Raw genomic sequence first — 13,760 nt, forward strand, 5'->3', positions numbered from 1 at the left:
TGTGTTACAGCGACATTTTTTTTAAAAGGTGGGCACTGGTGGTAAAGACGTGCAGTACATTTACCATGGCTTTACCGTGGGCGAGAAACAGGTTATGAGGCTCCCCCACAGTAAAAGGTAAAAAACCAGGTGATTGAAAAGCGCAAAATCGTGACGGATTAGGTGGGCAGAGCCCATTGTCTCACACAAAGTTTTGAAGATTTGCGAGCCTAGGTCTGTTATCAGTGCAATACCTATGGTGGTCCAGTGATCACAGTAGAGGGATTTGCCATCTATCTTCAGACAGGTACTATAGTGTAATGCCACGTAGGTTGAGCAAGACATTCTGTAAGTGAACTTTATGTCATCATGCTAGCAATTCATTTACTGTGTTTGTAGGTACGGTTTTAAATTAAGGCATAGTAATTTGTTTGCCTGGAAGGGTAGAGATTGATGGGGGGTGGGCATAAGCTCAGAGTTAATGTATAACCACTGTGGAGTGTAGAAAGAGACAGGTTGGAGCCAATAACACCCTGACTAGAAGAAAGACTGTTTCATATAAATAGGAGTTCACTAAGCTAAATCCACCTAACTTATTACGTTTTAATTTGTGTAAGGATAATTTTGTCTTTTTCTGTTTCCAAGGAAATGTAATGATAAGAAACCCTACTAGGAGCTGGAAGGATGCAGACATCGTGCAGTTTAAAATCAAGTATGTCTCATATTGATGTTTCATCAACAGGAGGGATCAGCCTGGTTTTCATAAAAGCTGGTGCCCCTGTGCGGCTGATATCTAATCATTAGAATAGAAAAACATTTTGCATTTTAAATGCAAAGTACATTCCATTTAGTAATGGCATAAACGTTTGGTGCCACTGTGCAACTGATACATATTGCCCAGTGAAGCAAAAACCTGTTAGTGCAAATTACATACCACCGTACTCCGTGCAAACAACTCAGAGGTGGTTAGGCATCGTAAATCGGAAGCGGGATTGTGTTCCTTTGCTCCCCTGGCATATCGACTAATAATGGTCTTACCTAAGACTGGTAGTAGCGATGCCCCCTGGGATGAGGCAGAGGTGTCGCACTCAGGCATGCTCAACTAGAGGTATGGGAGCAGGGTAAAGAGATTCTAAAGTTGGTGACTCAAGTTAAAGCAGCCATAATGGGCTGTAATAGTGTTATCAAGTAATGTGGTAGTACTGCTTCATGTCGGTAGTGGTACTTATGTTTCCCGAGTGCGAGCCGATCGTCACACCTACCCCAGTCCTCTGCAGGTTCAGAGAACTTTTATCTTAAAGGAGTTCTGCCAGTAAAATTGGACCAGAAGGGTTACGACACAGATGCTCCACTCCAGCGCATGTCTGGTGGCCATATTGGAATGGTGTTGCAAAAGAAGAGTGTGAATGTGTGTCTAGAGAATGTCAAATGGACATATATTCTATGGAACCTAGTGGTATGTAATTATTATTTATGTAAGTTTGTAGGCATGGTGGCCATACTATGAATGGCTCTTAATTGTGGTGGTTAACAGATAACACAAGTATGTCTTCAGACCCATATCTCACGTCAAAAGGTAATAGAACTGCTAGTTGCAAGAAGGTGGTGGCCATGTTACGGTTGCTATTTGTAACTAAACAAAGTGACACTGTATATTGATTGAGAAGCCAAGTGTACAAGATTCCTGATTAAATTATTACAGGATTATATGTCAAAGGTGGCTGTTATATATAACAACACAGATTTTTGCAGGGCGGTGATGTGTTCAAACAGGGATATAAGTAACTGGTACTCTTAAGTGGCTGGTCTGGTTATATTTCCTGGATCATCCCCATATTGTTGTGGTATAAACTCCTTAAGACGGTACCCCTTGGTGTGATGAGGTGGTGTAAGTAGGTTGGAACTCATGTTCATATCACCGAATGGATGTGTTGCTGTGTCGTGGGTGGCCCATAATGGGGAACTTACAATTCGATCCAGGGAATGTCATAATTGAGCCCATCTCGGTTGGTGTGAATGCGGAACACCCAACGCTGTTCTCATCTGAATAGTGTGGTAGGATTCCACAATGCATTTGATTCAAGGATCGTCCACCTCAGGTCATCAATGGAGTGTTTTAGGTCATTGAAGTCATTGCTCATCTTAGTGGCATTACGTCCACATCTTATGGTGCTCTTGTGTTCCCCTATTCTTATTTTTATAGGTCTAGCCATCATTCCTATATAGTACATCTGGCAAGGGCATGTGATCAGGTAAATGCAATTACTGGTATTGCAATTGGTGTGTTGTCTCTGTGTCAAGGAGAATGTTCCCAACTGTACTGTCTTAGAGTGTCTGGTAGAGGTAGCCACAGGGCTAGTGTTCACTTACAAGAGCTAGATTCCAGAGTGTTGTTTGAGGTCTGGGATCTCTGGTCCGTGGTCTTGCGTACAGCAGTTGGGCCTTCAAATTGGACGTTCTCTTGAAGGCGAAGTGTGGGCGTTCAAGGTTCAAGTTGTCTGCATTGAGAATTTTCCAGTGTTTTATTATTATGTTTTTCACCTTATTAGATAAGGGTGTAAAGGTGGTGACACACGTCATGGCTTCATCCCTGGGTTCTGTAGTGTTCTCTTGTAGGGCCTCTCTGTTGTTTTTGCAGGCTCTCTTTTCAGCAAGCCTGATCACTCTCGGAGTTTCGTTTCACTCAAGTAAGTTCTTGCTGAGGTCTTTAGTCTGCTTATCGTAGTCACCCAATCTGCTGCAATTCCTATGGAGGAGGAGGTTCTGACCCTATGGAAGGTTGTCGGGGAGAGCATTTGAGGTGGTGACTCTCAAAGGATAAGAGGCTGTTAAAGTCTGTATTTTTCCTGTAGGTTCTAATTTGTATCTGGCCTTGAGTAAGACAAATTGACAGATCCAGAAATGGAATCTTAGTGGCCGAAATCGATCTTGTGAAACTTAGAAAAGGGTTAAGGGAGTTGATCCAGCTGATAGATATTCGAATGCAGGCATGCGATAATACATAGTAGCCCATAAAAAAACACCATTTGACTAGAGGAAGCCCCAGAATTTAACCCTGTGAACTAAATCAAAAGCAGTCCTAAAGTCCATAAAAGTTACTTACAAGTGTTCTTTGGATAACTTGATATACTTCCATAAAATAAGGGACAGTTTAAAGGCCTGTTCGGCTGTGCTGACTTTGACTTGGAAAACCAGCCTGGAAGGGCAATAAGATCTCTACTTTACTCATCTATTGCTGCAAATTGTCCAGAACCTGTTTACAGAACACCTTCTGTAAATTATCCAGGAGACTAATGGGCCTATAATTGGAGGGATTACTCCTTTCACCTTTTTTTATAAATGGGAATGATTTCTGCTTCTGCCCAGGAATCAGAAATAGGAGCTCCCGGCATAAAAGCATTTGACAAAAGATGTACGGAGCCCATGCTGCAATATACAAGCAATAGAGATCTCCAGGCACTTTGTCAGGGCTTGGTGCCTTACCTGTACATAGTGATTCTATAGCCTTCACAGAATCACTAATGGAAAATGGAATACATTCCCTGCTTACGGAAAAGGTGATCCAGTGATCTTGGATGTCACAAATAGGCAGACTTTCTGTCTTAGTGTGCATGGAGTATACTTTAGAGAAATGGTTAACCCATACTTGAGGCTGGATAAAGTGGTCAGTTTGTGTACATCCATCCAGACTACCATGTGCCTAAACATGACAAAACGAGGCATTATCCCTTCTATGGTCGGCCTCTAGGAGGTCTATCCAATTATCATTGATCCATTGAGCTTTACTAGTGTACAAAATGTGCTTATATTGGTCACTTGCAGCATGGATTGCTACCAAATCGCAAGTTTTTAAAGTTAAAATCATAGCAGATTTAGCCTTCCGGCACTGCTTGTATACGAGTGGTTTTGCCTTGTTTTGCCTAATTTACGGGCTGTAGGAACCTCTACATAGATTCCTCTTAATGCCTCAAACAGGTAACTATAAATATCCATAATGGGAATTTCATTGCGAGGCTTGCCCACAAATGGAGCTAATGTTGAACTGAATATATTCCTGAATATATTCCTAAAAGGCTAGAAGCATTAGCTTTTACCTTAGGCCATTTAATCTCCCTCTTATAGTTCCCAATAAGCGACTCAATAGTGGGTGTTGAGTTATGAACTGTGTCATTTAGTAACAGCCCTTCCCTCATTGTTAAATAAAGAGCATTGTGGTTACTGTCAGTTCTAGGCAGAATATAGAAATTCACTATCTTATCCCACAATTTTATTTCGAATAGTTACTCTATCCCCCTTTTGAAGCACCCCCTGGAAAAGGTATAAGCCCTTTCCTCTCCCGAATCTGTGAAAACAGCACAGAAAGCGCACACAAAGCGTATAAGATACTTAATGATGCTAATTGAATAGTGGCTACAGACCACTTTTTTTTAAAGGCATTGCTTCTATGGTGGGAAAAGCCACGGCCTCATCCTCTTGTTCAATAATAGAGCTAATGCAGTCACTAGGCTCAAATGTTGTTTTGAAGTCCTCCGCTAAAATAAGGTAAGGGCTACGCTTAATATGACAGATCTGTTCCTTCAAACTTCAAATAATGGAAGACTCTTAGTTCCTGAGTGTGGATCTATTGTAAACATTATATAGGTTTGTTGAGTATCTATTACTTATCAAAATGATCAATCCCAGAATGTCCGGAAAATTAATACACAATTCCTTAATAGGTCAGTGAGCGAGATCTTAACCCAAATAATAGGTACCCCGATGCACAGCCCGTGGTTGAAGAGCGGGCCTCAATATAGAAGGTTGTATATCCTGATCTATGTATTAGCTGAGTCGCCCAAGTCTCCTGGAAAATACAAAATTGGAAAGAATTAATAAAATCAGTCCAAGCTGGATCTATCAAATTACTACAGAGCTCTGGTACATTCCACAACAAGAAGTGGGTTTGCTTATGAACAGACGTGGTCACACAGCCACCTAGATTTTTTATATTCACTTCTTTCCGTGTTACTGATCTAGGTTGGGGGCAGCGCATACATCACAATAGGGTGCAAACAACATACGGCCCAGGAAGGGATTGTACTAGCATCTAAGGATAACAGCCCATCTACACGTGGGCATTTGAAAAAGTCAGTTTGAAATTATCAAACAAGGCATAAGAGTTGAGGAGACATTCTGCAGATACTATGTCTCTGTGGATAATCAAGAGACAATGCCACTGGTTCCTAATCCAATAGATCACCTTATTAACAAGGGAGTCCGTGTATTCTGTGGTGCCTTTCCTAAGTTCTTAAATCTCTCTGGTGTGAGCTATACCAATCCCAATCATATTGATTTCCTACAATGCTACCAAAACCCTGTTCCTTACACCCACACCCAAGGACACCAATTGACGAAGGGTTAGTATGTAACTGTGAGCTTTTTTTTATACCTCCATCTCGTACAAATCTTACAATATGCTTCCGATTGTTATCGCAAGGAGCACCAGCTAATTAATTCGCCCTTATAGAGCCTCTATCAAAGGATTGTCTTTCTCCCCCAAGGTTGGGGGGAAATTGAACCATCCCTCCCCAAACAACTCCTGTTAACAGTTAGTGGGTCTGCATTATTATTTGCATTTCTTAAGTCCATTAGTTTCTGTATGCTCCCTACCAGTGCCTCTGATTGGCACCTCACATCTTTAAACTCATTAGTAAATACATTGAGTGCTTCGAGTCTCTCATTTACATCGATTTCACTACTTTGTTGGTTGGCAGAATTTGATTGGATAATCAATTTTATAGTTTTAAGTTTGCCTCACCATGTTATACATTTTGGGGTCCATGCTTCAAGCATTGTTTTAATCATTTTCAGGGTATTTTTTCATTTGCCTACCTGTCATCTGAAGATCGTTGCATCATTAAGTGTCCCAATGGAGTCCTGTGTTATAGTTTCTAGAGATGGAACACTTCTGTTCTGTCAGGGTTTATGAAGTACGCTGATACTGTGAAGTCCAGTCATATGCACTCCAAGTGAGCAGGAATGGCAGTCAACATTCAAGCTAAAGACCAGGACATCATCTGTGTAGGCTGCAGCCTTGTATTTGTATCTTACATACCTTTGATTATAGGATTGTCTCTGATGGCAATTAGGAGACATTCAATGCCAAAAGAAAGAGAAGAGGTAATAAGTGGCATCTCTAATTGGAACCTCGTTTTACCAAGAATTTATCTGATAAAAGCCGATTTACTTGCGCCGAAGCTGTAGGTGCAGCATAAAACTCAAGGGCCATACGAGAAAAGAACTTAAGTGCAAAACTGGGTAACTTTGTTCTCAGAAAGGACCATGAGTCCATATCCAACACATTCTCCACAGCCAGTTCCATCTAAGCAGCAAGCAATGTTGAGTGAAGCATAAATCCCACATTAGCGTATGTGGTTTGGAGGGTTCGAATATGCAACTGGAGTGTCTGTCCTGTACCTCGTCCAGGGAGAGGTTGACGTTTCCACCTAGTATTGTTTATGAGTAACTCAAAATCTCTGTGGTCCTCCTTTTGATTGTGATCCAGAATTCAGTGGTGTCTATGATTAGAACATTGATGTTAAAAAGTATAGGTCTATATTATATGTTTGTAGTCTTTGGCCTCCAGAGTGTGATCATGCTGAAATTATGTATAGTCTAGATCATTTAGAAACATGTGTTAGAACTCAATTCTTCTTTTTCAGAACTTGTGTACATGTAATCTCACCTACCCTTTGGTTGTTATCTGACTAACCTCACCCACACAATCCTGGTCTCATGCAAAAGGACACTTCTCTTTAAGTTGGTGGTAATACTGTTGGATGATTAGGACTGAGGAGGTCATGGGCAGATGTATCTCCAGGGAGAGGCAATAGGATGATACAATTTGGAAATTTTGGAATCAGGTTGTTTGGGACACTAATTTGTGGCAGACCATGATAGATGATTTCTTATCTAATGCACACAATGCAACTAAGCCATTTAGTCCAAAATACATTTTTCATTCTCAGAATATTTCAATTACTTTTTGAGTAAGGCTTTATTTTCCGTGGACATTTGGTAGAGCCATATACAGTTTTTGTGGCAGCTTGGGACAAAGCGGTGTCAAGAACATTGCTGCCCAAGAGGGAGTGAGGATTTCAGCGAGCCTAGTGTGATTTCTCAAACATCTAAAAACCTTTCTGTGACAGTAGGCACTGAACTTACTTTGATTCCTGAAAAGTTGGTACATTGGTATACATTTTCTACATTTGGTCCTTTTGGAAATGAATGTGCATTGACAAATGCCATTTGCCACTTTAATTGCTTATTTAGGTGCCTCTAATGAGAAAGAATGTCAATAAGGTAGCCCCAGCCATAGTATACTGTGTACCGATTTGGATCCCATTAGAGCAAAGATCAGTGGATAATCATGAGATTATAGGATTATGATTGGGTCTTTTGGCCAGAGAGGTTAAGATCTTGAGTGTCTTCAAACATGGTCATTGCTCTTTTTTGTTTTTGTAGACTAGTTCTGCAGAAAATACTCCACGATACTGACCCACAATGAAATAGCTAGACAACTTTGTGAACAGTCAGTAAAGGATATTTCCTGTGGAACTGGAGAAATGTTTTGGTGGTTTAGAAATCAGTTATTTTACCCCTAAGAGTCGAAACTACATTAGGCTCATGTGGCACAGTGACTTGGTTATGATGCATTAGTCACGATTATACTTTGTTCAATACTGCGCAGTGACGTAGCTAGACCTTTGGCTGCCTGTGGCGGTCCCTGCATTTACCGCCCCGTGGCGGCTGCATGTAAGAGCGGGGGGACGTTCTGGCGATTCTTGCGTATGCCGTCCCATGGCGGCCGCAGGTAAGAGTGGGTGGGAGGGGCCGCAGCCCCGAAAACCTGTGCCGCTCTTGCTACACCACTGATACTATGATGCATTTAGGGAACGATGTTGTGATGCCTTTAGGGACATGGACATAATGTTAAATCATTACATTTAGCCTTGGACGTTTCTTGACCCTTTGGACTAATTTTATTTTCATATTGTAAGGAAGGAAGCAATACAGTTGAGGCTAAATGCATGTCTTAATGTCAGGGACTAAACTACTTTTAAAAGAAAGCTGTGTTACTGTATGCCATTAAAAACGGTTTTACATTTAATGTGTAGAACACAATGAAATATTTAGTGTTAATTTATTGGTTATGTTAGATTTTTTTATCACAAAATAAATTTGTTTATAAGTAGTTATTTTTGCAAAATGAGTCATAAACAAATGAATACCAATAATTTCCGATTAACACATGATGGTGAAGAGGTGGATGCTGCCTTATGTGTGTTTGTGCAGATGCGTGTGTTTGTGCGTGCACACACACCCACATACACACAAGCACAACTGCACTTTAGGCAAACTGATTAAAACTGCCCGAATGCACTGATTTTTTAAAACAAAGACCAGGTCTAATCAAGCATTGGCAGAGCCAATAGGTCTCGCCTATGCAAGAGCTATTTATTGGCTTTGGCAATGTGTTTTAGCCATTAAGTACACCAGTTTGGCTGTTGTGCAGAATGGCCAATAGATAGTGGCATGGAGTGAGGGGGGGTAGATTGGAATGGGGTGGATTGGGGTATAGTGGAATAGAGTAGATCAGGGTAGAGTGGAGTGGGGCAGATTGACATAGAATGGAGTGGGGTGAATTGTGGTAGATTTGAGTGGAGTGGTGTGGGGTAGATAGGGATAGAGTGGAGTGTGGTAGGTTGAGGTTGGATAGATTAATGTGGCAGATTGGAGTGGGCAAGATTAAATTGGGGTAGATTAGGGTGGAGTGGGGTAGATTGGGGTGCAGTGGGGTAAACTGGTCTGGAGTATATTGGGGTAGATTAGAGTGGGGTAGATAGGAGTACGGTAAATCGGGGTAGATTAGGGTATAGTGGAGTGGGATATATTGGGGTAGATTGGGGAAGAGTGGAGTGGGGTAGTTTGGAGTGGAGTGGGGTAGACTGGATTGGAGATGGGTAGATTGGAGATGAGTGGAGTGGAGTAAGGTAGATTGGAGTGGGTAGATTTGGTGGATATAGTAAGGTAGAATCGAATGGAGTTGGGGCACAGTGGGGTAGCTGGGAATGGGATAGATTGGGGTGGTTTGGAGTAGAATATATTGAGGAGACGGGTAGATTAGAGAGGTGTGTGGTAGATTCGGATGGGGTTGGGTAGATTGGAGTGGGGTAGGTTGGGTTAGAGTGGGGTACATTGGAGTGGATTAGATTGGAGTGGAGTAGATTAGAGTAGATTGAGTGTGGGAGTGAGGTAGATTGACTGGGGCAAACTGAAGTGAAATGGACTATATTGGGGTGGAGTAGGGTAGACTGGAGTGGAGTGGCGTAGAGTAGAGTTGGGTAATTTGGAATGGAGTAGGTTGGAGTGGAGCAGATCGGAGTGGGATGTGGTAGATTGTAGCGAAGTGGAGTGGGGTGCGGTGGGGTAGATTGAGGTACATTACATCAGGGCACAAGTCCTAAAAAAAGAAGTGGGGGGACGCTCCAAGTTAGGTGGTGTCACCGGAAGTGACCTCACGGCAGGAAGTGACGTCACGAGATGTAGTCCCCATTAATTAACAAAGGTTAGAAGGCGATGGGGGCAGGTTCAAAGGGCAAAGGAGAATGTTTACGTTGGAATTAGTCACCGTATTGACACTCAAAGGAGCGGGGAAATTAAAGCTGCGCTTGTTCGGTGCGTATTTATTGCCCACAGTAAATTTGCCGGTCTCCGTCTGAAATGCATGAATACATACTGACCTTTTCTAATATACGGCCACGAGCGCCGTCTATCATACTGAACGGCTCCATCAACGTAAAACAACTTAAAGAGCTCTGTTCGCCCTCTCTCGACAATAGAAGGTGGGGTTTGGTGAGTGCTGAGCGCGCGCGCAGGTGCAGGCTCGGGTACCGGCTCCATCTTTTGGGCAGGGTGGACGACGTCCACCCGGTAAAAACCCGGTAAAATAAGTGGGGGGACGCCGTCCACCCGCGTGGTACCCCGACTCGAGCCCTGATTACATTAGAGTGGAGTGGGATAGATTGGAGTGGAGTAGATTGCAATGGGGTAGAGTGGAGTGGGGTAAGTATTGTGGAGTGGAGGGCTGTAGAGTGGAGTGGCATTTTGTGTTGTGTAGTGAGTGGCGTAGATTGGAGTGGCATGTTGTAGTGTCTGACAGTGGAGGAGCGTAGAGTGGAGTTTCATGTCGTTGAGTGTCGTAGAATGGAGTGGGGTGCCATAGAGTGGAAGGGCACAAGGTGGAGTGGAGTGGCGCAGTGTGGAGAATGGGTGGTGTAGTAGCGCACTGTCATTACAGACAACATTTTCAATTCAAATTTCCATTGCATTTGCACTAAAATATGGTTTTACTGCACACAAACGATAATGTGTGCAAATGCTTGACAGCCTAAATCAAATAAAGCCAGCAAATAGAAAGCTAGAAAATGTGAGTTACAAACCACAAAGCCAGTGGTAATCAAGGAGTGGAATGCATTCCTAGCTCAGATTCCTGAATGTCCTCAAGATGTCTTAGCTGTCTGGTAGGCTTCGACCAAAAAAGCAAATGTGCTGCGAACTTGAAATGATCTGACATCCAGTGTGATTACCCTTCACTATTAGCCTGCCCTCTGGTTAAGAATTTCAGCACCAGCTATTAATTACTAGTTATGCAATGTGAAAAGCTGTTGCCTTATTGTTAACTAGCACTACAGCATATATTTGCTTGGAAGGTAGATTAGCCCCAAAATATTCCAGTTGTGATGGCTAGTCCACGCAATATGGATTTTAACACTTCCTGCTCCTGCTTTTTACAGAAGTGATATCAGTGGTGGCTCCTCCGCAATGGCAGAGGAGCATTGCCCCACTGGCTCAGAGCCAGCAGCTGAAAAATAAAACAATAACGAGCCAGCGTGTGTGCGGTGGTGCTGGGATCACAGGTTGGAGTGGTTGGTGCACTTCTAAGTGTGCATGTCTGTTTGGCTGGCCATTTTAGGCCAGCCAAATAGACATGTGCATTTAGGATTCTCTAATCCAACAGTATTCTACAGCCGGGTGAAGAAAAAGCACAGACTTCCTGTGCCTCAGCGGCGCCTCAAACCAGCCCGCTCAGGCCAATCCCGGGGCTGGTTTTATAGTATGAGAGCAGCGTCTGGATGGGTTGGGGAGTCTGTCCCAGGGACTGTCAGGAGCAGCAGAACGGAGGAGCACTGAAACACGAGGCAGCCACAGGACGGGGTAAGTTTCTTTTTGCACTGCCTTGCGTCAAAAGCGAGAGAGGAAAAATGTGCTGCCTCAACTAACATATGGCACATTGTTCTCTATCCCTGTGCTGGAGCACTTGTGGCTGCCAATGCCTAACACACGCATTTTTTATTGGAAAGAAACCTTTCCAGCGTAAAACTATCTTTTAACACATTTCCTGCTTTGTATGTGCACAGTCCTATGCAGCATACATGCAAAGTAAGAAAAACGAGAAGTGAAAACTTTGTATTTGCCCTGTCCTATGCAGTATACATTCAAAGTAAGAAAAACGAGAAGTTAAACATTTCTCCTAGTTACAGCTGCCTTGAGGAGGCGTAAGATTTTCAAGGAAATCCCTGTCTATGAATATTGGGGATAGGGATTTGAGGCACACCCCAAGGGTGGTTGCAAGGAAATGGCCATGTACCAGCCATTGAGCATCCTGTTGAGGCAAAGCTATGCAAAGCAGCGCTTAGCTCAACTTTGCATTACGTTGGGAAACTATCCACATCAAATCCTGACTTGCCTTGGATAGTCAATTCCAACATGACACTTTGTGTCAGGTTTGTGTTACAAAAGTAACACAGAACTGGTGCAAAACGTTAGTAAATCTAGAACAGTTGATATACTACGTCCCTCATCAATTACATGTGTGTAATTTACACCTTGTCATCCACATATAGCCAGTGACAAGGTGAAATACTCCAGGCATAGCACCCCCGTATACTATGTTACTGCAAAAAAATCATTCATATTTTCTGTATTGAATGGACTAGGGCTCATCTGTGAGTGCAGTAACTGACATCGCTGACCCCCTGTTTCAATTGGTACATCCACATATAGTGATTGTCATTTCACTCCAAAGGAATTTACCTGCTAAATGCAAACAAAAACCTGGAGGAACATTTATTTCATTTCTTTTCATGCAACACGGTCTGCAAGGGTACTTGCTGCCCTGCGTTGCGTGAAACGGAGAGAGCACTGTGCCAATGCAGGCACCCTTGCACCATATTGCAAAGGTGCCTGCTCTGCTACGGGCAGGATTGTTTTTGTGCAGGTAGAGACACCCTCCTAAACAGCAACCATCCTTACAGGCGTATTCCTCTTTCTATGTGTGGTGCCAGCACACATGGAAAGAGGATTTAACGAGGAGAAGTAAAGATATTTTTCCTTGTTAAGTCTCTGTCAGATAGGTGCACCATTTTGGCAGAAACCCAGGTTTACAAGTCTTTCTATATCTGGGTTTGTGTCACAAAACAATAGTGGATGCATGGGGATGTCCATGCTCCACCTATGTAATCCCTACCCGATGGAAAGTAGTGCAAGGCAGCGCTATGTGCTGCCTTGTGTTACTGTGTATTCACAAAACCACGCAAAGCCACACAAACTGGCTTTGCGTAGCTTGGTAAATAGCAAAAAAGGTTTTGCGTCGGGGCTTTGCCACAAAAGTGATGCAACCCAATGCAAAATCATAGTAAATCCGGGACTTTTTACTTACACTGCTGGCGTACATGCATGTGTGCGTAGGGGTGGGTTTTCTGGCTGGATTTAATTCTCTGTTTTTAAATTTCCATTTATTGTTCTGGGTTCTCCAGATTTGAACGCGGGGCAGTTGTAGTGAATGACAGGAGAGCTGCTCACACTGCGCATGCTCACTGACGTGGGCGAAAAAAGTGACCTAGATACAGATTGACGCCATGCTAATTACTTGGTGCACTGGGTCAGGATTAAATTCAGCAGGTTACAGGATCGGATTGGAAGCTTCATCTGGCTGCCTGCCTACGGTGTCCTAAGCTTTTGCAGCCTCTGGTGTCTAATTGCATTTACTACTTCCCTTCATTCTTCAAAGAGGTGAACAAGTCAGTCTTGGCCCTTTTTTTATTACTTAAAATCAGCTTCCGTTCATCCTCATTGTAGGGATGTGTAGGAGCAGGTCAAAATGGAAATTTTCAACAATTCATACATTACCGACAACAGTGGATGGTTGTTTTAGCTCATGGTTGCTCGCAAACATTTTTCCAGAGGCTGAAAAGCTTGATCTTTGTTATGACCGATGGCCACATTGATGCCAGCAGGGTGGTGGAGGAGCATAAAGTCGGTGTTGGGGAAGCGAAGCATGTACATCTAATGGCTGAACTGAATTGCACAATGTGGAACCAGAAAACCAGGGATGAATCCCAGCTTCCCCACTTGACCAAATTGTGTGATCCTGGGCAATCATTTTATTTCCATCTTTTTTCTGCTTTATCACATGTAAGAGGACCTTGAAATGCATAACTTCAGGATGCGTGCTGTACAAAACCTTCTGTAATTGGATTTAATCACTAATGGCCTTGTTGTGGGGGGGCATGAACACTTGTAAACTCATATTTGAAAACTATCACTTTTTAAAAACGTCTACTGAATGGACTGCTGTAATTTGATTTACTTAGGTGAAACGGTTCTGCAAGTTAATGAAATACACTTTATGAATTTTAAAGAAATCTATAATATTTTTACACATTTGCTTTATTATAAAT

This window comes from Triturus cristatus, chromosome 11, assembly GCF_964204655.1.
Source record: "Triturus cristatus chromosome 11, aTriCri1.1, whole genome shotgun sequence".
NCBI lineage: Eukaryota > Metazoa > Chordata > Amphibia > Caudata > Salamandridae > Triturus > Triturus cristatus.